Below are 27,511 nucleotides of genomic sequence, written 5' to 3' on the forward strand. Positions count from 1 at the left end.
GTTTCCTGATAGTTTGAGATAAATACTGCCTATCATTTTAAGGAAAACTCCATTTATTCCTATGCTCTAGTGTTTTTAATAGGAATAGGTGCTGTATTTTGTCAGAAGCTTTTCCCACATCTATTGACATATTCAGATGATTTCTGCTAGTTTTGTTATTGATATGGTCAGTTATGCAGATAGTTTTCCTAATATTGAACCAGCCCTGCATTCCCGATATAAATTCTACCCGGTCATAGAATATTATCCTCATGAATAACTGCTGTAATCTCTTTGGTAACATTTTATTTAAATGTTTGCATCTATATTCATTAGGGAAATTGGTCTATAATTTTCTTTCTCTATTTTGGTTCTTTCCAGTTCAGATATCAGCACCATATTTCTATCATAAAAAATAATTTGGTAGGAATCCTTCTTTGGCTATTTTCCAAAATAGTTTATATAGTATTGGAATTAATTGTTCTTTAAATGTTTGGTAGAATTCACTTTTAAATGTATTTGGCCCTGAAGATTTTTTTTTCTTAGGGAGTTCATTGATGACTTATTCAATTTCTTTTTCTAAAACGGGGTTCCATATTTTATTTCCTCTTCCACGAATCTGGGAAATTTATATTTTTTGTAAATATTCCCTTAGATGTCATTTAGATTACCAGATACATTGGTATACAGTTGGGAAAAATAGCTCTTAATTATTGATTTAGTTTCTCCTTCATTGGTGGTGAATTCACCCTTGTCATTTTTGATACTGGTAATTTGGTTTGCTTCTTTTTTTTCATCAAATTAACCAAAAGTTTTGTATTTTACTATTTTTTTTCATAAAACCAATTCTTAGTGTTATTTATTAGCTCAATTGTTCTCTTACTTTCAATTTTATTAATCTCCTTTGATTTTGAGAAGTTCTAATTGGTATTTAGTTGGGGGGTTTAAATGTATTCCTTTTCTAGCTTATTTAGTTCCATTACCAGTTCATTGATCTCTTTTTTCTCTATTTTATTCATGTAAGAATTTAGAGATATAAAATTTCCCCTAAGAACTGCTTTAGTTGCATCCCATAAGTTTTGGTATGTTGTCTCACTATTGTCATTCTCTTTGATGAAATTACTGATTTTTTTTTTTTTATGATTCGTTTTTTGACTCATTAATTCATTAGGATTGGATTATTTAGTTGCAATTAGTTTTTAGCCTATATTTCTGTGGCCTTTTATTACATGTATGTTTTATTGCATCATGATCTGAAAAGAATACATTTATTATTTCCTCCCTTCTGCTTTTGATTGTGAGGTTTTCATGCGTTAATGCTTGTTCAATTTGTGTGTAGGTGCCATGTACCACTGAGAAAAAAAGGTATAATCCTTGCTATCCCCCTTCAGTTCTCTCTATAGGTCTATCATATCGAACATTTCTAAAATTCTATTCACCTCCTTAACTTCTTTCTTCTTAATGTTGTGGCTAGATTTATCTAGTTTTGAGAGAGATGGTGGGGTCCCTCACTAGTATTGTTTTGTTGTCTATTTCTTTCTGTAACTCACTTCAGTTCTCCTCCAAGAATTTGGATGCATTTAGTGCATACATGTAAATGTAGTTTCCTTCCTTATCTCTTTTAATTAGGTGTATATTTGTTTTTGCTTTTTTTTTCAGATAAGGATTGCTATCCTTGCTTTTGTTTACTTCAGGTGAAGCATAATATGTTCTCCTCCAGCTCTTTCCCTTTACTCTATGTGGATCTCTGCTCCAAATGTGTTTCTTCTAAACAACATATTATAGGATTCTGGTTTTTAATGCACTTTGGTATCTACTTCCATTTTATGAAGGGTTCATCTCATTCATATTCATAGTCATGATTGCTAAATGTACCACTCTATTTCTTAACCAGTACCATACTCTTTTGATGATTTCCACTTTGTAATCTAGTATGAAACCTGGTACTGCCTTGATTGATATTTGTTTTCCTTTTTTCTCTTGATATTTCTGACCTTTTCTTTTTCTACATGGATTTATTATTTTTTCTAGCTCTATGAAATAATTATTTTGTAATTTGATTGCTATGACAATGAATAAATAAATTAATTTGGATAGAATTTCATTTTTATTATAATTGCTTGTCCTACTAATGAGCAATGAATATTTCTTCAGTGATTTGGAATTGTTTTTATTTGGGTGAAAAGTGTTTTATAATTGTATTCGTATAGTTAGTGGTTTTGTCTTGGCAGGTAGGCTCCCAATTATTTTATATTGGCTGCAGTTAGTTAAAATGCAGTCTCTCTATCTCTTTATTCTGGTATTTGTTGGTAATATGTAGATATGCTAACGATTTATGTGGATTTATTTTATATCCTGCAATTTGGTTAAAGTTGTTAATAGTTTCAACTATTTTTATTGTTTTCATTATTGATGAGGTCAATTATGCTTATATTTTTCCTGATATTTAACCAGTCCTACATTCTTCATATAAATCCCACTTGGTCATAGATTGTAATCTTTGTGTTATATTGCTGTAATCTCCTTGCTCTTCTTTTATTTACATTTTTGCACAGTATTCATTAGGGAAATTGGCTTATAATTACCTTTGTCTACTTTTGCTCTCTCTGCTTTAGGTATCAAAAACTTAACAGTGTGAAAGAAAAAATTTGATGGGAATCCATTATCAATTTTTTTTCAAATAGTGTTGGAACTGATTGTTCTTTAAATATTTGGTAGAGTTCACTTGGAAACACACCCCATATTAGTTTCCCCCTCTTAGGGACATTTATGGCTTATTCAATTTCTTTTTCTAATGTAGGATTATTTAAGTTTTCTTTTTTTAAAATACTATTCATTTATTTATTTATTTAATATTTTTAGTTTTCAGCATTGATTTTCACATGAGTTTGAATTACAAATTTTCTCCCCATTTTTACCCTTCCCCCACTCCAAGATGGCCTATATTCTGATTGCCCTGTTCCCCAGTCAGTCCTCCCTTCTGTCACCCCACTCCCCCACATCCGCTTTTCCCTTACTTTCTTGTAGGGCAAGATAGATTTCTGTGCCCCATTACCTGTATATCTTATTTCCTAGTTGCATGCAAAAAACTTTTTTTGAACATCTGCTTTTAAAACTTTGAGTTTCAAATTCTCTCCCCTCTTTCCTCCCAATCCACCCTCCCTAAGAAGGCAAGCAATTCAACATTGGTCACATGTGTGTCATTATGTAAAACCCTTCCACAATACTCATGTTGTGAAAGACTGACTATATTTTGCTCCTTCCTAACCGATCCCATTTATTGAGTTTTTTCCTTGACCCTGTCCCTTTTTGAAAGTGTTTGCTTTTGATTAACTCTTCCCCCATCTGCCCCCTTTCTATCATCCCCCCTTTTTTATCTCCTTCCTCCTTCTTTCCTGTGGGGTAAGATACCCAACTGAGTGTGTATGTTATTCTCTCCTCAGGGCAAATCTGATGAGAGCAAGATTCACTCATTCCCCCTCACCTGCCCCCTCTTCCCTTCCAATGGGACTGCTTTCTTTGCCACTTTTATGTGAGATAATTTACCCCATTCTATCTTTCCCTTTCTCCCTCTCTCAATATATTCCTCTCTCATCCCTTAATTTGGTTTTTTTTTTAGGTATCATCCTTTCATATTTAACTCGCCCTGTGCCCTCTGTCTATACACACACACACACACACACACACACACACACACACACACACAAATATATATATTAGTATATATATATAATATATATACTAATATATATATGTATATATATGTATATACTAATATATATATATATATATGTATATATATATACACTCCCTTCAGCTACCCTAATACTGAGGTCTCACGAATTATATACATCATCTTTACATGTAGGAATGTAAACAAAACAGCTCAGTTTTAGTAAGTCCCTTATGATTTCTCTTTCTTGTTTACCTTTTCATGTTTCTCTTGATTCTTGTGTTTGAAAGTCAAATTTTCTATTCAGCTCTGGTCTTTTCACTGAGAAAGCTTGAAAGTCCTCTATTTTATTGAAAATCCATATTTTGCCTTGGAGCATGATACTCAGTTTTGCTGGGTAGGTGATTCTTTGTTTTAATCCTAGCTCCATTGACCTCCAGAATATCATATTCCAAGCCCTTCCATCCCTTAATGTAGAAGCTGCTAGATTTTGTGTTATCCTGATTGTGTTTTCACAGTACTCAAATTGTTTCTTTCTGGCTGCTTGCAGTATTTTCTCCTTGATCTGGGAGCTCTGGAATTTTGCAACAATATTCCTAGGAGTTTTTTTGGGGGGATTTTTTGAGGAGGCAATCTGTGGATTCTTTCAAATTCTATTTTACCCTGTGGCTCTAAAAAATCAGGGAAGTTTTCCTTGATACTTTCTTGAAAGATGATATCTAGGCTCTTTTTTTGATCATGGCTTTCAGGTAGTCCGATAATTTTTAAATTATGAATCCTGGATCTATTTTCCAGGTCAGTGGTTTTTTCAATGAGATATTTCACATTATCTTCCATTTTTTTATTCCTTTGGTTCTGTTTTATAATATCCTGATTTCTCATAAAGTCCCTAGCTTCCACTTGCTCTAATCTAATTTTTAAGGTTGTATTTTCTTCAGTGGTCTTTTGGACCTCCTTTTCCATTTGGCTAATTCTGCCTTTCAAGGCATTCTTCTCCTCATTGGCTTTCTGGAGCTCTTTTGCCATTTGAATTAGTCTATTTTTAAGGTGTTTTTTTCTTCAGCATTTTTTGAGTCTCCTTTAGCCAGTCATCAACTTGTTTTTCCTGGTTTTCTCACATCACTCTCATTTCTCTTCCCAATCTTCCTCTACTTTTCTAACTTGCTTTTCCAAATCCTTTTTGAGCTCTTCCATGGCCTGAGACCAGTTCATGTTTTTCTTGGAGGCTTTTGATGCAGGCTCTTTGACTTTGTTGACTTTTTCAGGCTGTATGATTTGGTCTTCTTTGTCACCTTGAATTTTTCATTGGGGTATGACTGCTTGTAGATTAGAGAGTACTTTGTCGCAAGCTTTAGGGGCTGTGCTCTTGTTTTCAAAGCTATTACTACACAACAAGCTCTGCCACAGCAGCGCTCCTTCTCCCCCAAGAACCGCCAAGTGGGATTAAACTCAGATCTAAGCAGGCTCTGTACTCCTGCTCTGATCAGCCACTTAATTCCTCCCACCAGGTCAGCCTGGGGCCAGAAGCAACTGCAGCTGTAGTTCACTTCCTCTGCTGCCCCAAGGGCACTGGTGGAACAGGGAACTCCTTTCCCTGTCCCCAGCAGTTTTTCCCACTAACCTTCTCTGTTGTCTTTGGTGTTTGTGGGTTGAGAATTCTGGTAACTGCCACAGCTAACTGATTCAGGGCGCTATGCCCTGTTCTGCCCAGCTCCTGCTCTGGTTGGTCTGGGCACAGCCCATGCTGGGCTGTGCTTCCCTCTGCTCCCAGTTCCATTCGATAGACCTTACCCAGTGATTATCCAGGCTGTCCTGGGCTGGAGCTCTGCTTCCTTCTGGCATTCCGTGAGTTCTGCAGTTCTAGAATTTGATTAGAGCCATTTTTATAGGTGTTTCGAGGGTCTTAGGGGAGAGCCCTAGGCAAGTCTCTGCTTTCCAGCTGCCATCTTGGCTCCGCCCCCCTATTTTAATTTTTTTGTTCCTCTTTGTTAATATGGGCAATTATTATTTTTATTTTTTGTAAATACCCATCCTATTTCATTTAGTTAGTTTTACTTGTGTATAATTGGCTAAATAACTCCTAATAATTACTTAAATGTCATCTCCACATGGCCATTTTTTGATGTTGCCATGTGCAACTGAAAAAAATGTATATTACTTTCTATTCCCATACAGTTTTTCCAGAAGTCTATTATATCTAACCTTTCCAAAATTCTATTTATCTCAATTTATTTTTAATTTATTTTATGTTTAGATTTATCTAGTTCTGGGAGGGGAAAATTTAGGTTGCCACTAATATAGATTTATAGTCTAATTCCTCCTATGATTCATTTATCTTTTCCTTTAAAGATTTTGATTCCTTGTCATTTGGTGCATAGATATTTAGTATTGTTATTAATGTATTGTCAAAGGCACATTTTAGCAAAACGTAGTTTCCTTGATTATCTCTTTTAATTAAGTCTATTTTAATTTAATTCTATCATTACTTTTGGTTGTCTTAGATAATTACTATCCTTGGCTTTTTTTTTAACTCAAGCTGAAGCATAATAAGTTCTGCTCTAGACTTTTTTTTAAAACAGTCTTTCTGTTTCAAGTGTGATTCTTGCAAACTATATATACATATATATATATATATATATATTTCCATACATATGTATATATATATATATTTCCATGCATATGTATATATATATATATTTCCATTATACATATATATATATATATAAAATTCTGATTTCTAATACAATCTGCTCAATGATTCTGTCTTTTGTGTAAATTCATCCCTTCAACATTCACAGATATGATTACTAACAATATATTTCCCTCTATTCTTTTTTCCCTTCTATTTTTTCCTTCTCTCTCCTTTTACTTTGTCCCTCCCGAAAAATGTTTGGATTCTGACTACTTCCTTTCATATGCCTTCTATTATCCACCCTCTCTTTCATCACCTCCACCTCTTTCCCTTGATCCCACCCCCTTCTATTTACCTGTTGTGTAAGATTTTGATACTCAACTGAACTTGTATTTCTTCCCTATTTGAATGAATTCCAATGAGAGTGAGGTTAAAGCATCATCTCCCACACCTTTCCCCCCTCCAAAATAAAAGCTCTTTTCTGTGCCACTCTTCTATGTGAAATAATTTTCCCCCTTCTTCTTCCTCCTTCCTTCTTCTGTCAGTACATTCCTTTTTCTCCCCCCTTCATTTTTTTGAGATCATCCAAACATAATCAACTCATACACAAACCCTATTTTTATGTAGACACCTTCTAAATCCCTTACTAATGATAAAGTTCCTGGGAGTTATATGAATCATCTTCACATATAGGAATGAATACAAAATTAAAGCTTATCATTTTTACCTTTTTATGGTTCTCTTGTGTCTTATCCTTAAATGTCAAATTTTCTATTCAGCTTTGATCTTTTTCGACAGACATGCTTAATAATGCTCCATTTCACTAAATGACCATTTTTTTCCTTTAAAAGGTTATTCTCAGTTTCTTGATTGGGTTACTCTTCATTGTAATCCTAGCTCTTTTGCCTTCTAGAATATCATATCCCCAAGCCCATCCAGTCTGTTAACATGATAACTACTACATCTGTGTGATCCTAACTGCAGCTCCATGGTATTTAAATTGTTTCTTTCTAAGAGCTTGCAATATTTTCTTCTTCACCTGGGAGAATTGAAATTTGGTTATAACATTTTTAATAGTTTTTATTTTGAGATCTCTTTCCATAGGTATCAGGTGAATTCTTTCAATTTTTATTTTACTCTCTCATTCTATAATATCAGTGCAGTTTTCCTAATTCTGTATATGTGATGTCTAGCCTTTAAAAAAAATCATGGCTTTCAGGGAGTCCAATAATTCTTAAATTATCTCTGCTTTATCTATTTTCCATATCAGTTTCTTTTTCATATGATATCTCACATTATTTTGCTATTTTTGTTATTTTGACTTTTGTTTTATTCCTCTTAATGTCTCATGGAGTCATTAGCTTCCTCTTACCCAATTCTAATTTATAAGAAAGTATTTTCTTTAGTGAGCTTTTGTGCCTCTTTTACCATTTGGCCAATTCTGTTTTTAAGATGTTATTTTCTGTAATATTTTTATGTGTCCTTTAATAAGTTGGTAATTTTCTTTTCATAAATTTCTTGCATCACTCTCACTTTCCTCCCCATTTTCCTTTACTTTTTTGACCTCTTTCCTTGACTGTCCTAAGAATTATTGTTTGGCTTGTGTTCAATTTAGATTTTTCTTTGAATACACACTTTTTGTATGTATTTCTTTGTATGTACTTTGTTTGCTCTTTCTTTGAATACAAAACATTTTCTTTGACATACACATACATACACTTGCACGTACATGATGTGTGTATTCTAAAGAATACATATTTTTTAAATTTATTTAATACATTTAGTTTTCAGCATTGATTTTCACAACAGTTTGAATTACAATTTTTTCCCCGTTTCTACCCTTCTCCCACTCCAAGATGGCGTATATTCTGGTTGCCCTGTTCCCCAGTCAGCCCTTCCATCTGTAACCCCACTCCCCTCCCATCCCCCTTTCCCTTCTTCTCTTCTAGGGCAAGATAAATTTCTATGCCCCATTGCCTGTGTATCTTATTTCCTGGTTGCATGCAAAAACTTTTTTTTCTTGTTGTTGGTTTTTGAACGTGTGTTTTTAAAACTTTGAGTTCCAAATTCTCTCCCCTCTTCCCTCCCCAACCGCCCTCCCTAAGAAGGCAAGCAATTCAACATAGGCCACATGAATATCATTATGTAAAACCCTTCAACAATACTCATGTTGTGAAAGATTAACTATGTTTTGCTCCTTCCTAACCTATCCCCCTTTATTGAATTTTCTCCCTTGACCCTGACCCTTTTTGAAAGTGTTTGTTTTTGATTAAATCCTCCCCCCATCTGCCCTCCCTTCCATTATCCCCCTTTTTTACTTTCTTCCCCCTTCTCTCCTGTGTGGTAAGATAACCAATTGAGTGTGTATGGTGTTCCCTCCTCAGTTCAAATCTGATGAGAGCAAGATTTACTCATTCCCCCTCACCTGCCCCCTCTTCCCTTCCTACAGAACCACTTTTTCCTGCCACTTTTATGCAAGATAATTTACCCCATTCTATCTCTCACTTTCTTCCTCTCTCAATATATTCCTCTCTTATCCCTTAAATTGATTTTACTTTTTTAGATATCATTCCTTCGTATTCAACTCACCCTGGGCCCTTTGCATATATATATATATATATATATATATATATATATATATATATATATATATATATATATATATATATATATATATATATATATGTATATATGTATATATATATGTATATATATATGTATATATATATATACACACACATACATATACATATACATATATACATATATATACACATACATATACATATATACATATATACACACACACGTATATGTATATATGTATATATGTATATATACACACATATATATGTATACCTACATATATACATACATAGACACACACATATGTATATATGTGTGTATATATATATATGTATTTGCATATTCCTTTCAGCTACTGTGATATTGAGGTCTCATGAATCATACATATCATCTTTCTATGTAGGAATGTAAACAGAACAGTTCAACTTTAGTAAGTCCCTTACAATTTCTCTTTCTTGTTTACCTTTTCATGCTTCTCTTAATTCTTGTGTTTGAAAGTCAAATTTTCTATTCAGCTCTGGTCTTTTCACTGAGAAAGCTTGAAAGTCCTCTATTTTATTGAAAATCCATATTTTGCCTTGGAGCATGATACTCAGTTTTGCTGGGTAGGTGATTCTTTGTTTTAATCCTAGCTCCATTGACCTCTGGAATATCATATTCCAAGCCCTTTGGTCACTTAATGTGGAAGCTGCCAGATTCTGTGTTATCCTGATTATTTTTCCACAATACTCAAATTGTTTCTTTCTGGCTGCTTGCAGTATTTTCTCTTTGACCTGGGAGCTCTGGAATTTGGTGACAATGTTCCTAGGAGTTTTCTTTTTGGGATCTATTTGAGGAGGCAATCTGTGGATTCTTTCAATTTCTATTTTACCCTCCGGCTCTAGAATATCAAGGCAATTCTCCTTGATAATTTCTTGAAAGATGATATCTAGGCTCTTTTTTTGATCATGGCTTTCAGGTAGTCCAATAATTTTTAAATTATCTCTCCTGGATCTATTTTCTAGGTCAGTAGTTTTTCCAATGAGATATTTGACATTGTCTTCCATGTTTTCATTCCTTTGGTTCCGTTTTATAATATCTTGATTTCTCATCAAGTCACTAGCTTCCACTTGCTCCAATCTAATTTTTAAAGTAGTATTTTCTTCAGTGGTCTTTTAGACCTCCTTTTCCATTTGGCTAATTCTGCCTTTCAATGCATTCTTCTCCTCATTGGCTTTTTGGGGCTCTTTTGCATTTGAGTTAGTCTATTTTTTAAAGTGTTGTTTTCCTCAATATTTTTTTCATTTTTTTTTGAGTCTCCTTTAACAAGTCATTGACTTGTTTTTCATGATTTTCTTGCATCATTCTCATTTCTCTTCCCAATTTTTCCTCTACTTGTCTAACTTGCTTTTCCAACTCCTTTTTGAGCTCTTCCATGGCCTGAAACCAGTTCATGTTTTTTTTGGAGGCTTTTGGTGTAGGCTCTTGGACTTCGTTGACTTCTTGAGGCCATATGTTTTGGTCTTCTTTGTCACCAAAGAAAGATTCCAAAGTCTGAGACTGAATCTGAGTGCGTTTTCCCTGCCTGGCTATGTTCCCAGCCAACTTACTTGACCCTTGAGTTTTTCAGTGGAGTATGACTGCTAGAGCAAAGAATACTTTGTTCCAAGCTTGAGGGGATGCGCCATTGATTTCAGAGCTATTTCTATACAGCTAGCTCTGCCACACCAGCCTCCTCTTTCCTCAAGAACCACCAACCCGGACCTGATGCAAATCTTCAGCAGGCTCTGCACTCCTGCTCTGATCTGCCACTGAATTCCTCCCACCACAACGGCCTGGGGCCAGAAGTGACTGCAGCTGTAGCTGCACCTCCCCCACTGCCCCTGGGGTGGTGGCCAAACCGGGAACTCTGTCCCCCGCAGCTTTTCCCAGTAACCTTCTCTGTTGTCTTTTGTGTTTGTGGGTTGAGAAATCTGGTAATTGCCACAGCTCACTGATTCAGGGTGCTAGGGCCTGTTCTGCCCGGCTCCTGGTCTGGCTGGTCCTGCTGCCTCCCATGCTGAGCTCTGCTCCCCTCCACTCTATGCACAATAGACCTCATCCAGTGACCATCCAGGCTGTCCTGGGCTGGATTCCTGCTTCCCTCTGCTATTTTGTGGGTTCTGCAGTTCTAGAATTTGTTCAGAGCCATTTTTTATAGGTTTTTGGAGGGACGTGGTGGGGAGATCATGCAAGTCCCTGCTTTCCAGCTGCCATCTTGGCTCCCTAGGATACATTTTTCTTTACATTATCTTTGCTGATAGCTGTTTTCATTCTGTCTTCTTCTGAGTTTATGTCTCTATATCCCCTTTTACCATAGGTGATTTTTATGCTCAGTTTCTTTGTTGTTGTTGTTTTCTCATTTTCCCAACTTATTTCTTAATTTTCAACTTTCTGTTAAATTTGAGCTCTGTACACCAAGGAGATAGGGCGGAACTGTCTTAACCTTTAGGCTTTTTCAAACTGCTGTTTTCAGAGATTGTCCTGGAAGCCTGAAAATTTTATTCCTTCCATTGTGGTGTTATCTTGGGAGAGGGGTTATCACTGCTTTCCTGGTTTGTACTCTAGGACCCTGATCCCCTGAAGTTTTAAACTAGCGTTCCTCTCAGGTGTGGGATTATGCCTCCAAGCTGTGTGTGGGCAATGAAGTTGCCAAAAAGTGTCACATCCTTTGCACAGTGCCAGGTAAAAGTGTCCTGTAATCTCTTTCTGACCAGTTGCTGACCTCCTTACCATCTCTGGGTTGACATCTCTAGATACTGCTCCTGCCTCTACTGTCACCACCTCCAAGGCCCACTACTGGTATTGCCACTGTATATACTCCAGGATGGCCCCACCCCTATGTAGGGCCTTCTTCTCCCTAACTACTTTGTCTTGTCCTGGAAAAAAAAAATATCACATGACCTTTTGTTGTCTATGCCACTCTAGAACTTGATTTGATGTGTTATTTTAATGTTGCTGTTGTTTGGAGGGGAATGTTGGAATATTTGGCTGGGTTGCTGCCTTTATTCTGCCATCTAGGTGATCCCTGTCATGTAATCAACTTCTTTAATTTAAAAGATAAGGAAAAAAGAGACCCAGAGAGATGAAGTTCCTACTTCATTGGTGGCCAACCTAAAGCTGTGGCCTGTGCCTTCATTGCTCTTTCCTCTAACATTTTTCACCACCAGCATATGATCAGACATTTTGTTTCCTCTTGAGGTACTTTTACCTCCATACCTCAGGCCTAAAAGAAGCTAATCTCAGGTTTTCTTGGTCAACTTTGGCCCTTGAAGTCACAGAGTCCCATGTTCTATTATTTATTTCTAGAAGAAAACAATAAAATACTCATTTGAGACCAAGGCACCTCAGGAGCTAGGTGGTAGCTCTAGTTCTTTTTTATGCCCTTTGCCTCAGGCTCCTCAATTATAAAGTAGAAGATGATTCATCTTTGTGGAGACCTTTTCAAGTCCCAGCTGAAAGGACTGAAAGAAGTGGAAAACATTATTATTGTGTCCTTATAAAAGAAACTAGCAACATTTTTTAAACCCATTTATCTATCTCTAATATAAACCTAAAATGAGTAGCCAATTTCACTTCTTCCCTATTCATCACTCAACAGTTTGTTCCCAGAGTGTTACCCAGGGTCTTATTTGATAACCATTTAATATGGGAACTTCATTCTTTTTACCAAAAAAAAAAGTAGGTCACACACTGTCTACTATGTCTTACTGTAGATCTGTTGAAAGGGAATCACCATGTGAAAGTAGATTATGTTTCTCCTAATTAGGGGGATTCTCAATATCTCCCAAACTTCAGAGTAAAAGTTGAACTAAGATTGAAGGAACTATTAGAAATGCTCCACCCGAGGTCTATAAGTCCACTTCATTTTATCACTGCTCTAATTTTAAATTTCTCTTTCATTCTATGCTGATATCCAAGAGAAGGCAAGGATGCCAACTCAAATGCCACCTGAAAATGTAAATGGTAAAAATAAAAAGGTCAGTTCTGACTGCTAGGATCATTTTCCTCATTTTTTCAAGAAAAAGCTCTGTAGTTCCTTAGCAGAAACCTAAGTCCCAGAAAATTAACTCATGGCACCCTTATGACTCATGGTGCTTCTACCTGCATCTGCTTTCCCCAGATATTTTATACTTTATCCAAAAAAGTTGAAGTTATCATTTGAGAACTTTCTCTTTTTCCCTCCATTTCCACCTCATCTTATTATCCCATGCAATCTTCCTTCACAATTTCTTTTTAGTCCAGTCTGATGAAAAGATGGTCTTTTCTTCATGTCCAACACCTCATCAACTTCATATGGCTGTGATTTTGTCTAACCCCATCTTCTCCATCACATTGCCTCTATATCATGCCATACCTTTTATTCTTTAATTTTTCATTTAATCTTCTTTGCTACCTACAAACTAGTCTAGGTCTTCTCCATCCTCACTATATCTTTCCATATCAACTAATTGGCACTATATCCCCACCCCCTTTTTAGTCAAACTCTCTGAAAAAAGCCTTCTATGGTCAATGTCTCCATTCTGAGTTTCAGGACTCTCACTGCTCTCTCCTCATCTTTTTCTAACTGTCTGATTGCTCCTTCTCAGCTTCCTTTGCTGATTCAGCATAAGTGCCATAGGCACTGTGAGCATTCTCTAAAACTCTACCCTAAGTCCTTCTCCCTGCCCACTTTCTCTATTGACAATGTCATCAGCTCCAGTGAATTTAATTGTCATCTATGTATGGTCGGCATACACACACATAACCATACTTGCACACACATGATATGTGTGTATTCTAAATGTCCTTCTAAGTTTTAGTCGTGCATCATGAATTACCTATTAGACACTTCAAATCAGATGTCCTTGGAGGCTTCTCAAGCTCAATGTGGCAAAAACTGAACTCATAATATTTTCCCCCAAATAATCCAACTAGAAAACTTATTTCTAATGGGTCACTATACTTCCATACATCCAGGTTCACAAACTTAGTATTATCTCTGACTCCTTACTCTCACCTCACATATCAAATCAGTTGCCAAATCTTATTTCCAGCTCAATATTTCTCAGATGCATCCCTTCTGCATTCATACAGCTACTACTCTTGTTCAGGCCCTCATTGCCTTTCACTTCAACTAATACAATGGCCTTTTAATTAATTTTTTATGGGAAGATACAATTTCTCTTTTTCTTTTGCATCTTTATTGCATTTTGTACACACTAAATGTCTAGTAAATATTTCTTGATTGATGGAGCATCTTAAGGTGACCTTACATGGAAAACTGGGGATATGGTTCAGTACTGTCTACTTGTTCTCAAATACAAATTTCAGAGGTTATTTTTTTAATCTACTATTGTTCTTAGAGTTTCACCTGCTGGAGGGGCCATGTATGAAAAGGGGCCCTGATACTAATTCAGGTAACTGAGGCACATACCTTGAGGCTGAGAAATGGTTAATCAAAGCTCTTAATATCTATATAATGGCTTTAATTCTAATCTCTCATTTCTAAATGGCTGCCAAACACTCCAGAGTACTACTGCCCAATGCTTTCCAGTGTTTCCCTCCCCATAGTTAACCCTAATCCTGTCTTTTCTTCTTTATATCTTCTCTATTTCCCTTAAATAAAGCATAGTAAATGTGGGTGGGGGGATGTGGATGAATGAGTGAAGAAAAAGAAGTAAGGGATAGTGGCAGCCTCAGAAAATGATGGCCAGAATAGGAGACTAAGGAAATATTTTAACTCCCCTCTCCCTTTCCCCCACACTGTAAACCCTGAGGTGGCAGATGTTGACATTGATGGATTTGTAAATCAATTTGCTAAAGGCATTGTATTGTTTCTCAACCAGTCACTTCTTATTCTAGTACAGATGTATATGCAGGCAAGTGGATAGTTGGACAGATGGGGGGAATTAGAGAAATACAATATAGATGAAACTCTCATGTGTATTTTATGTTAATATCACGCTAAAAATTATTTTAAAATCTATACCAAAACCCTCCACTCCCCTCCAGTCCCCGCTATCTGACATTCACTTCTTTTGCTGTAATGATTTTCCATTCATGTAATATGAAGGACATCACCTCAGGCTAATTCATTCTGATTAAAATATCTTTATGATGAATAAGAGCATGGAAATAAAGTTGGAGAAAATGATCTTTACAACTCAGCAGCATTGACTCAAATTCACTCAAATTCTGCCCAAGTAAATTATAGTTCTGGAATAATGCTAAAGTCTAGGCTTCGATTACAGATATTATTCCACTGAGGCATAATATTTAGGAGTTAACAATGAGAGCTTGGTTTAAAACGGAATATTTTGCTGATTTTTTTTTGTAATTCAGTTGACTTACAGGGTTTGAGATGTGATTCCACCACCTGTCTGGCCGTGCGTTTGAACACTAGCCTCATTAATCCATATAGGTTTAAAGTGATCTTATTCTCCCTCCCTCCCAGCCTACCACCTCCTATCTCTTTGCTCAGTATCTGGAATATACTCCCTCTTTGCCTCTGACTCTTAGAATGACTAGCTACTAGAATGACAGCTGAACTGAAGAGCCTTTTCCTGACCTCTCACCCAGGTTGCTGGTGCATCTATTCTCCCCAATTTATCTTGTATTTATTTTGCATGTATTTTGTACAACTGGGTGAATATTTTGTTTTCCCTTGTAGAATATAAGCTGTTTGAAGAGAGAGTCTATTTTTTGTCTTTGTATTCCCAGTGATTATTGTTTGGTCATCTATTAGTTCCCTCTACATCTTCCAAACTTTTAGGCACAACTATGGAATCATTGATTCAATGAATTACATTCACTCTAAAAATGTGGGCTGATGCAAAGATATTGTTAATCATTCCAGACTGTTTATAAAGTGAGACAAATATGTTGATATGTCTCACCTTGTGCCATTCCCACCCATTCACCCTGAACCTGGATTGTGAGGATGGAAGAATAGGGAAGTCTGTGAATATTAATTTTTTTCAAATTAGGTATTCCCAGCCTTTTTTAAAGACAGAGATCCCTTTGGAGTTCTGGTAAATTTTATGGATACTTTCTTAGAATAATATTTTAAAATGTTCAAAATAAAACACAAAAGAATTATAAAATAGGCCATTTATATTGAAATTCTTGTCAAACTATTAAAAAATAACAGACACCAGATTAAGGACCCCTGTTGCAAATGATTATTATGTTATATCCATTCATGGGGTATGGAAGAACTTGTTCATCAGAGTTATTCTTATCCTCTCTTTATGTGAAAGTGTTCAAGTCTTGTGGGACATCATCCATGGCCCTTCCAGGGAGGACTTTACCAAAAAGAAAGTAGGACAATGAGAGAAGCCCATTGTTTGATTCTCTCTCCCTTACAAACAATTTTATGCAAGTATAGCCTAGGTGAAGTGACCAACAGAACTCAGATTGTCATGGGGACTGAGGTATCCCAAGGATCAAAGAGAAGCCAGATATCTTCATGAAGAAGTAGACAGTAAAGAGCTCTGTGAAGGTCAGCTATAGTATGCTCAAGATAATTAGAATGAACAAAATGATCCTCATTTTCATCTCACCCATAAACTGCTTCCTTTTCTGCCATAACAAAGAATCAGTAGGTGTCAAAGTGGGTCAAACTCGAAAAGGTTGGGACCAGGAGAATGGGCAAAGCTCCAGAGTTAGAAGGTCAGACATTGAATCGCATGGGGAAGACCAAGGTCAGCATTTTATTGGAGGGACAAGAATAAAGGGAGCCTGAAACCAGGAGATAAGTCATACATTGCACATCAGTCTTATCCACCATACATTCCAGACAAACTGACCTACTTATACTCCTCTGTACATTACATTGTAGCTCCTGCCTGTGAGCCTTTATAAAAGCTGTTCCCATGATCATAATGTTCTCGCTCCTCATCTGTACCTCTTCAAATCTCTAGATCCCTGCAAGGCTCATTTCAGATGTCACCACACAGGAGGATGACCTAGATCACCCCAGCTGTTAGTGTTTTCTTTTTCCACCCTAAACTTATTACTTTATATTTACTTATCTGTATAGGAATCAAATGCCCCACTGCCACTTCTCATAGCCTATTAAGGATAGAGATCATTTTGTTTTTGTCTTACACTAGTAGGCATTTAATAAATATGTATTAAATTGAATTAGTTATCATTCTATGGCAGTAGAAGAATCAGATAGTGACAGGATAGACATGATGTATCATTATCCAGAGTTACAAACTAAGTCTAAGGTCTAAAATCTCTGGTGTCTGGCTTAACAATGATGGGCCAAGAATCAACAGAGCTTAACTAGTGGGTACTCAGTGAATGCCTGACATTAATTGCCCAGGATCTAATAAAAAGAATTATGAATAACTCAGGGGCAGAAAAAAGAAGCAGTCTCTAGGGAGACCAAAGTAGCAAACAAAGACTTAACTATGGAGAATAAAGCAGGAATTTGGTAATTTGGGAAATAGAATATAAATCAAGGGCATATGCAAGGAAGAATGAGGCAAAAATCCATTTGCTGGGACACTGCAGTTGAGTTCAGATGCAAGATGGGCTGTATCCTGAGTTGATGAACTACCCATCTAGGGATTTTTATAATCCCCATCTCTGAAGCAATGATTGGTCTCAGAGTCACTGTCTGTGATGAACTTACAGATTCAGGTTAAGTGGTTCTGGTTATGAAAGATAAATAACACCAGGGAGTGGGAATCAAATAATCCATCACATTTTCCTTCTCTCATGTTTGCTAGGTGGCTCCTCTAAGTGGAATAACTGGGTCACTCACCTCAATTTCCTGACATTTATATACATAATGCATACAAACGTATGTGTGTACACATATATGAGTATATATGTATACAGATAAACATATGCACCTACACACAAGTGCATGAGTGTGTGTTACAACTTTGTAAATTAGGTCTTATAAGCATTTTCTTTATTTTTCAGGTTTTGACTGAGGTTCAGAGGAGGTCAATGACTTGGCTATGGTCACAAATTTAATAAGAGTCAGAAGTAAAGTTGAATCTAGATTTTCTTAATTCCATTTTAAGCATTCTCTCCATCATGCCACATAACAAAGTGTAACTGTGTCTATGGAACCATATGATATAAACATAAGCATTGGAATATATGTTCATATATACATGCATGTATGCAAGCACAGGCCTGTGTATATTCACATATACACATAATATACATATGTACATATATATTCTAGTGCTTATGTCCCATATGAGCTAGACAATAACCACAGGATTCTCCAAAACCTAGCTTAGGTAAATTCTTGAGTGGAGCTGACAAATTATGTTCTTAATACTGTAGACAAGTTAAACCTCACTTTGAGGTGTAGTGGAGAGGATGCTGGAATAGTATTCAGGATGACGTGAGTTCCAGTCTATCCTATTAGCACTCTGATCATAGCTAAGTCACTTGCCTCCTCAGAAACTATGCTTTCTAATCTGAAAAATGAGGACAACCCCTACATGAACTACCTTACCAGGTTGTTCTGAGGATCAAGAGGCATAATATATGATAAAGTGCTTTGTAAACTTCAAAGCATTTTGTAAACATCAACTACTCATTTATACTTTCTCTCTCTTGATTTAACAACATAATAGCCTCATTAAAATGGAATAAAGTTAATTTGACATGACATTTTTCATGGCACCTTGTTGTTGCTTAAAAAAATTAATTATAAACATGCAAAATTTTCAAATAAATATTTGTTTTAATCACTTTTTCAAAATTAAAAAAATCTCTTGAATAATGAATTTCACAAGCTTAGTCTTCAGTTGGGCAGCTGGGATGCACAGGCCTGGAGTCAGGAAGATTAAGTTTTCTGAGTTCAAATCCAGCCTCAGATGTTTATTAGCTGTCACTTAACTCTGTTTGCCTCAGTTTCCTAATCTGTAAAGTGAGCTGGAGAAGGAAATGCCAAACCACTCCAAAATCTTTGCCAAGAAAATCCCAAAAAGGGTCAAAAAGAGTTCAACGTGACTGAAAAATTACTGAACACCAACATCAACAAAGTCTTCAACTGCATATTCTGTTTTACATGTCTGTATGTGCTCTTCGGACTTTTTTATTTGAGAACAAATCAATCTATACCAGAAAAAGGAGCTCCTATTATTTAAAAAAAAAACAACTTTTGTTTCTTAAACAATCTGTAATGAAACCAGGTGCTTTATTTATTTACACTTAATCACTGGGGGACTTTATCTACAAAATCGTCTCCAAGTATATGATTTTTGTATGGCTCATCTTTATCTCTGAAATATTTATTATAGAATAAAATTTCCATCTTGGATGCAATGTGGTTTAGTGGAAAGAATACTAAATTTGGAGTTCATAGAGACAGCATTCAGATCCAGACTCTGTCAACTAATTTCCTGTCTGACTTTGGGCAAATCATTTTAAATTTCTAGGCATTAATTTCCTTTTCCCCTCTGTAGAATGAAAGCATTGGACTAAACAACCTAAAAGCGTTTTTTTTTCCCAATCCTAAATCTGATGATCCTGTTATTCATATCATGTTCATTCTATCTTTTCTGATAAATTCTACTTAGAAACATTCCTAGGACAAGTTGTCATCTTGTTATTCTTTTGTACTTAATGTTCTGTACATTACTGAACAGGTGAATAAAATAAGTGTTTCCTGTAATTGAATAAAAGTATCAGGCTGGAAACACATTTGTTGAGTCACTGAAAGCATGGGGTCAGAAGGATAACATGCTTTAATCTTGTTCCATATGATTTTGATTTCTTTTGCTATATCTCAATATTTTGAAAGCTTTTCATTTCTATATGTGTACATTAAATATTTGATATAGCAACACCCATTAAGACACTGTTCTTAAACTTTTTGTAACATACCTGTGTTATGTCTGGTAGATTGTGGACAACACTTCTGTTTATAATAATGACTTAGTACCAATAATATGTATTTGTTGAATCCACAAGAGCATATTGAGATCAGTAATTATATCGTGGGGATTTATTATCTGTCAGTTTATGAAAGATAAAGAGCTTCTGTTGTAGCATCCTTGCCAATAAGGCATGATTTGTTGGGTATTTGGTTGGTGCTAATTCTGGACAGCTGACAGTGATGTGTAGCACAGCTTTACCTAATCTACATTGATCAATAAATACGGGATCCTTAAGGATAATCCCTTTGTAATTCTTTTTAGTAGTGATCTAAAACTGAATTCCCATTGTGAATGTTCCCATGTTTGGTGAAATGATGTCTGTTTGCTCCAAGTATATTTCTATTTTTTATTGGTATTATTTTGTTTATTTTTATTGTTTATTATTTTGTCTGAGATCATTTATCAATCCTCTACTTTTAGATCAGGAAAAAATTCATCTTTTGATAGTGGGCTTGGGGTAATGAGTACCATATTTTGTTAATGTATAAAAAGGGTTTTGTTGGGATACTTTCTAAACAGTCAGGGAATCAAGCAACTATTATGTGCCAGGGACCCTGATAAATGATAACCACAGAACCAGAGAATCACACAGAATTTGAAAGTTGGAAGGGATCTCATCAGCTATATAAGCCAATCCATAAACAAAAGGAATTCCAACTGTAACTTCTTATAACATACATAAATATTTTATAATCCATTTTATAGAACAGAAAGTATATGTCAAGATTGGTATTACATAGGTGTTAATTCATTTAAATGTGTTCTTCTTATTGAGCTTTGATTTTAGTATGGCAGTAAATCTCTTGAAATGCATTGTCAATTTTCTCCTTGGTAGTTTTATGCTTACTGTATCTTGACTTGGGGAGACAATGACATTTTAAAGTACTGTCTGTGTCCAGTGGCTCAATATGACCTCCAAATTTTAGCTTGAAGACTTCAGCCTCTGTCTTTACTTGACATGCATAGATTCAACATCAGAGTCAGGATGAACTCAGAGCAATTCATCCTTCCAACACGTTGTGCTTTGTGAGTTGGGGCAAATCACTCAAAATTTCTGTGCCCTCAAGCAATTCTCTAAGATTGTAAGTAGCAGAGCAATGCTGATCAGCATGAGTAGAGAGGTTTTCCTCACAAGGAGTCCCTTATACCTGTGAAATACCTATGCTTTCTAATCTGAAAAATGAAGACACAGATTTAGACACAGAATTTAATGTTAGTAGTGGAGGAGAAGGACTAATAGTTGTAGTAATCATACCACTGCAAGTAGAAATAGTAGTAGTGGGGGCAGAAGAAAGATGGTGGCTGGAAAGCAGGGACTTGCTTAAGATCCCCCCAGGTCCCTCCAAACACCTATAAAAATGTCTCTGAACAAATTCTAGAGCTGCAGCACCCATAAAATAACAAAAGAAAGCAGGGCTCCAGCTCAGGACAGCCTGGATGGTTGCTGGGAAGGGTGTATCACACAGAGCTAGGAGTGAAGTGGAGCACAGCCCAGGGTGCACCTCACCATGACCAACCAGACCAGGAGCTGGGCAGAACAGGCCCTAGTGTCCTGAATCAGTGAGCTGTGGCAGTTACCAGACTTCTCAACACAGAAACTCCAAAGACAACAGAGAAGGTTACTGGGAAAAGCTTCTGGGACAGAGTAAAAGGAGTTCGTGGTCTGCCATGGCCCCGGGGACAGCAGAGGTGGTGCAGCTCTGAGGACAGAGCTACAGCTGAAGTTACCTCTGGCCCCAGACCCACCTGGTGGGACGAATTAAGTGGCATATTAGAGCATGAGTGCAAAGCCTACTGTGCCCTGCCTGGATCTGGGCTGCAATCCTGTTTGCTGGTTTGTGGGGGAGAAGGAGCACTGGTGTGGCAGAGCTTGCTGTGTAGAAGTAGCTCTCAAAATAGCACTGCAGCCCCTCAAGCTTTGGACAAAGTACTTTCTACTCTACAAGGAGTCATACACTGACAAAAAGCTCAAGGGTCAAGTAATTGGCTGGGAACATGAACAGGCAGCAAAAAAGGTCTCAGACTCAGACTCTTGAATCTTTTATTGGTGACAAAGAAGACCAAAACATAGAGCCAGAAGAAGTCAACAAAGTCAAGGAGTCTACATGAAAAGCCTCTAAGAAAAACATTAATGGGACTCAGGCCATGGAAAAGCTCAAAAAGGATTTGGAAAAGCAAGTTAGAGAAGCAGAGGAAAAATTAGGAAGAGAAATGAGAGTGATGTGATAAAACCATGAAAAACAAGTCAATGACTTGCTAAAGGAGACCCAAAAAAATACTGAAGAAAATAACACCTTAAAATATAAACTAACTCAAATGGCAAAAGAGCCCCAAAAAGCCAATGAGGAGAAGAATGCCTTAAAAGGCAGAATCAGCCAAATGGAAAAGGAGGTCCAAAAGACCACTGAAGAAAATACTACCTTAAAAATCAGATTGGAGCAAGTGGAAGCTAGTGACTTGATGAGAAATCAAGATATTATAAAACAGAACCAAAGGAATGAAAAAGTGGAAGACAATGTGAAATATCTCATTGGAAAAATCACTGACCTGGAAAGTAGATCTGGGAGAGATAATTTAAAAATTATTGGACTACCTGAAAGCCATGATCAAAAAAAGAGCCTAGATAATCATCTTTCAAGAAATTATTAAGGAAAACTGTCCTGATATTCTAGAGTCAGAGGGTAAAATGGAAATTAAAAGAATACATCAATCACCTCCTGAAAAAGATCCCAGAAAAGAAAACTCTTAGGAATATTGTCACCAAATTAAAGAGCTCCCAGATCAAGGAGCAAATACTGCAAGCACCCAGAAAGAAACAATTTGAGTATCGTGGAAACACAATCAGAATAACACAAGATCTAGCAGCTTCCACATTAAGAGATTGAAGGGCTTGGAATATGATACTCCAGAGGTCAATGGAGCTAGGATAAAAACCCAGAATCACCTACCCAGCAAAACTGAGTATCATGCTCCAAGGCAAAATATGGACTTTCAAATCTCGTCGGATTTGACTTGAGGAGGGAATAACATACACACTCACTTGGTGTCTTACCCCACAGGAAAGAAGGAGGAAGGGGATAAAAATGGGGGACGGGGGATGATAGAAAGGAGGGCAGAGGTGGAGCCAAGATGGCAGCTGGTAAGCAGGAACTAGTATGAGCTCCGAACCAAGTCCTTCCAAAAACCTATAAAAAATGGCTCTGAACCAATTGTAGAACAGCAGAACCCACAAAACAGCAGAGAGAAGCAGGGCTCCAGACCAGGACAGCCTGGATGGTCTCTGGGTGAGGTCTATCCCACACGGAGCTGGGAGCTGGGAGCTGGGAAAGGAGTGGAGCAGAGTCCAGCATGGGCGGCGTGGACCATCCAGACTAGAAGCCGGGCGGAGGGGGCCCTAGCGCCCTGAATCAGTGAGTTGCAGCAGTTACCAGACTCCCTAACCCACAAACACCAAAGACTGCAGAGAAGATTAGTGGGAAAAGCTGCAGGAGTAGAAAGAGTTCGAGGTTTGGCTTCCATCCCCGGGGGCAGCGGAGGTGGGGCAGCTACAGCTGTTATTACTTCCGGCTCCAGGCCCACCTGGTGGGAGGAATTAAGTGGCAGATCAGAGCAGGAGTGCAGAGCCTGCTGAAGATCTAAGCCCAGTCCGGGTTGGGGGTTGGCGAAGGAGCAGTGCTGGTGTGGCAGAGCTGGCACCTCCCCCCCAAACCTGGAACATAGAACTCTCTAGTCTACAAGCAGTCACACCCCGCTGAAAAACTCAAAGGTCAAGTTAGTTGGCTGGGAATATGGCCAGGCAGCGAAAACGCACTGAGATTCAGTCTCAGACTTTGCATTCTTTCTTTGCTAACAAAGAAGACCAAAACATACAGCCTAAAGAAGTCAATAAAGTGCAAGAGCCTACACCAACAGCCTCCAAGAAAAACATGAACTGATCCCAGGCCATGGAAGAGCTCAAAAAGGATTTGGAAAAGCAAGTTAGAAAAGTAGAGGAAAAATTGGGAAGAGAAATGAGAAGGATGCGAGAAAACCATGAAAAACAAGTCAATAACTTCCTAAAGGAGACCCAAAAAAATACCGAAAAATACACTGAAGAAAATGACACCTTAAAAAACAGACTAACTCAAATGGCAAAAGAGCTCCAAAAAGCCAATGAGGATAAGAATGCCTTGAAAGGCAGAATTAGCCAAATGGAAAAGGAGGTCCAAAGACCACTGAAGAAAATACTACTTTAAAAATTAGACTGGAGCAAGTGGAAGCTAGTGATTTTATGAGAAATCAAGATATTATAAAACAGAACCAAAGGAATGAAAAAATGGAAGATAATGTGAAATATCTCATTGGAAAAACCACTGACCTGGAAAATAGATCCATGAGATATAATTTAAAAATTATTGGACTACCTGAAAGCCATGATCAAAAAAAGAGCCTAGATATTATCTTTCAAGAAATTATCAAGGAGAACTGCCCTTATATTCTAGAGCCACAGGGCAAAATAGAAATTGAAAGAATCTACTGATTGCCTCCTCAAATAGAGTCCAAAAAGAAATCTCCTAGGAATACTGTCACCAAATTCCAGAGCTCCCAGATCAAGGAGAAAATACTGCAAGCAGCCAGAAAGAAACAATTGAAGTATTGTGGAAACCCAATCAGAATACCCAAGATCTGGAGCTTGGATTAAAACAAAGAATCACCTACCCAGCAAAACTGAGTATCATGCTCCAAGGCAAAATATGGATTTTCAATAAAATAGAGGACTTTCAAGCTTTCTCAGTGAAAAGACCAGAGCTGAATAGAAAATTTTACTTTCAAACACAAGAATCAAGAGAAGCATGAAAAGGTAATCAAGAAAAAGAACAAGAAAAAGAAATTGCAAGGTACTTACTAAAGGTGAACTGTTTTGTTGACATTCCTACATGGAAAGATGATGTGTATGATTCATGAGACCTCAGTATTAGGGTAGCTGAAGGGAATATGCATACATATATGTTTATGTATATATATGGGTGAATGTGTATGTATGTATATATCTATGTGTGTATGTGTATATATATATATATATATATATATATATATATATATATATATATATATATATATAGAGAGAGAGAGAGAGAGAGAGAGAGAGAGAGAGAGAGGGAGAGAGGGAGAGAGCAGACACAGGGTGAGTTGAAGATGAAGGGAAGATATCTAAAAGAAATAAAATCAAATTAAGGGATGAGAGAGGAACATACTGAGAGAGGGAGATCAGGAGAGATAGAATGGGATGGATTATCTCCCATAAAGGTGGCAAGAGGAAGCAGTTCTGTGGGAGGAGGGGAGAGAGCAGATGAGGGGGGAATGAGTGAACATTGCTCTCATCAGATTTGGCCTGAGGAGGGAATACCATACATACCCAATTGGGAATCTTACCTCACAGGAAAGAAGAGGGAAGAAGATAAAAAAAATGGGGGGGATGATGGAGGGGAGGACAGATGGGGGTGGAGGTAGTCAAAAACAAACACTTTCGAAAGGGGACAGGGTCAAGGGAGAGAATTCAATAAAGGGGGATGGGTTGGGAAGGAGCAAAATATAGTTAGTCTTTCACAACATGAGTATTGTGGAAGGGTTATACATAATGATACACATGTGACCTATGTTGAATTGCTTGCCTTCTTAGGGAGGGTGGGTGGGGAGGGAAGAGGGGAGAGAATTTGGAACTCAAAGTTTTAAAAACAGATGTTCAAAAACAAACAAAAATATTTTTGCATGCAACAAGAAAATAAGATACACAGGCAATGGGGTGTAAAAATTTATCTTGCCCTACAAGAAAGGAAGGGAAAAGGGGATGGGAGGGGAGTGGGGTGACAGAGGGGAGCACTGACTGGGGAACAGGGCAACCAGAATATATGCCATCTTGGAGTGGGGGGGAGGGTAGAAATGGGGAGAAAATTTGTAATCCAAACTCTTGTGAAAATCAATGCTGAAAACTAAATATGTTAAATAAATTTAAAAAAATTTAAAAAAAAAGAAAGGAGGGCAGATAGGGGGAGGAGGGAATCAAAAGCACACACTTTTGAAAAGGGATATGGTCAAGGGAGAAAATTGAATAAAGGGGGACAGGATAGGAGGGAGCAAAATATAGTTAGTCTTTCACAACATGAGTATTGTGGAAGGGTTTTACATAATGATACATGTGTTGCCTATGTTGAATCACTTGTCTTCTTAAGGAGGGTGGGTGGGGAGGGAAGAGGGGAGAGAATTTGGAACTCAAAATTTTAAAAGCAGATGTTCAAAAAAAGTTGTGTTTGCATGCAACTGGGAAGTAGGATATACAGGCAATAAGATATACAGGCATAGAAATCTATCTTGCCCTACAAGAAAGTAAGGGAAAAGAGGATGGGGGGGTGGGGTGATTGGGAGGGCTGTTTAGGGAACGGGACAGTCAGAATATATACCATTTTGGAGTGGGGTGAGGGTAGAAATGGGGAGAAAATTTGTAATCAAAATCTTGTGGAAATCAATGCTGAAAACTAAAAATATTAAATAAATATAAAAGAAAAGAAGAAAGAAATAGCAGTAGTAGGAATAGGAATAGCAGGACTAAGAGAGGAAGAGGAAGACCAAGACTAGTAGAAAGAAGAAGATTTGATTTGGAGATGGAGGACATGGCTTCAAATCTCACCTCTTTTTAGTGATTTCCTGCTTGACTTCTGGAAAGTCATTTAATCTTTCTGGGGCTTAGTGTTTTCAGGTTGAAAATGAGGGGGCTGATCTCTATGTCCTTCATGTTTCTTCATCTCATGTTTTTTGACTTAGATTTAGCATATAAGTCACCATTTGGAAAATTGGCTGAATATCAATGGAAACCTTTAACATAAAACTCCCTTAAACGACACAAGGAAATTTAGGTTTCTATGGCACTAAGCAAGTTTATAAGCAAGAGTTAATACAATTTGATTAAATGAAATAAGGATTAGCCAAAATCTGCCAACATGTTAAGCATTACTTGATTTCTAAATATCATGGAATCTGACCTTTAAAAATTTGGAAGAGTGTGTGTGGTGGAGGAGGGGAGGGATATTCTATGGTGTTAGATGCAATTCTTTTTGTTGTTTTGCTTTGTTTTATTTTCTTTGCAAATAGTCTTTTCTGAGTTGAAAGATAACACATTATCCTATCACTATTACTGGAGATTACTTTGTACCAGCAGCTAGGTAGTACAGTGGCTAGATCCCTGGTGTAGAGACAAGAAGACCTAAATTCAGATATAGTAATTTATACTTACTTCCTATGTGACTACCCATGTCAGTTTCATCTTCTGTAAAATGGGGATAATAATTGCACTTGCTTTGTAAATCTTAAAATTCTCTATAAATATTAGTTTTTATCATCTTGAATTTATTTTTCTATGTATGCCTTGTTTCCCTCCATAGAATTTATACTTCTCAAGAGCAAAGGCTGATTCATTTTTGTTCTTGTATCCCCAGTGCCTAGCACAGGTCTAGGCACACAGTAGGCACTTAATAAATGATTGCTAAATGAATAAATGACCCCAGACAAGTCACTTAATCTTTCCAATCCTCAGCATGTACATTTGTAAAATCCAAACTATAGTAATATCTGTCAATGCCTATTTCATGGGATGATTATGTGGCTCAGGTGAGAAAATTAAACATAAAGCTCTTGGTAAACTCTAAAGTGCTTAATAAAATTTGTTGCTATAACCTGGAATAACCTACA

Source organism: Trichosurus vulpecula, chromosome 9 (assembly GCF_011100635.1).
Source record: "Trichosurus vulpecula isolate mTriVul1 chromosome 9, mTriVul1.pri, whole genome shotgun sequence".
NCBI classification, from domain to species: domain Eukaryota; kingdom Metazoa; phylum Chordata; class Mammalia; order Diprotodontia; family Phalangeridae; genus Trichosurus; species Trichosurus vulpecula.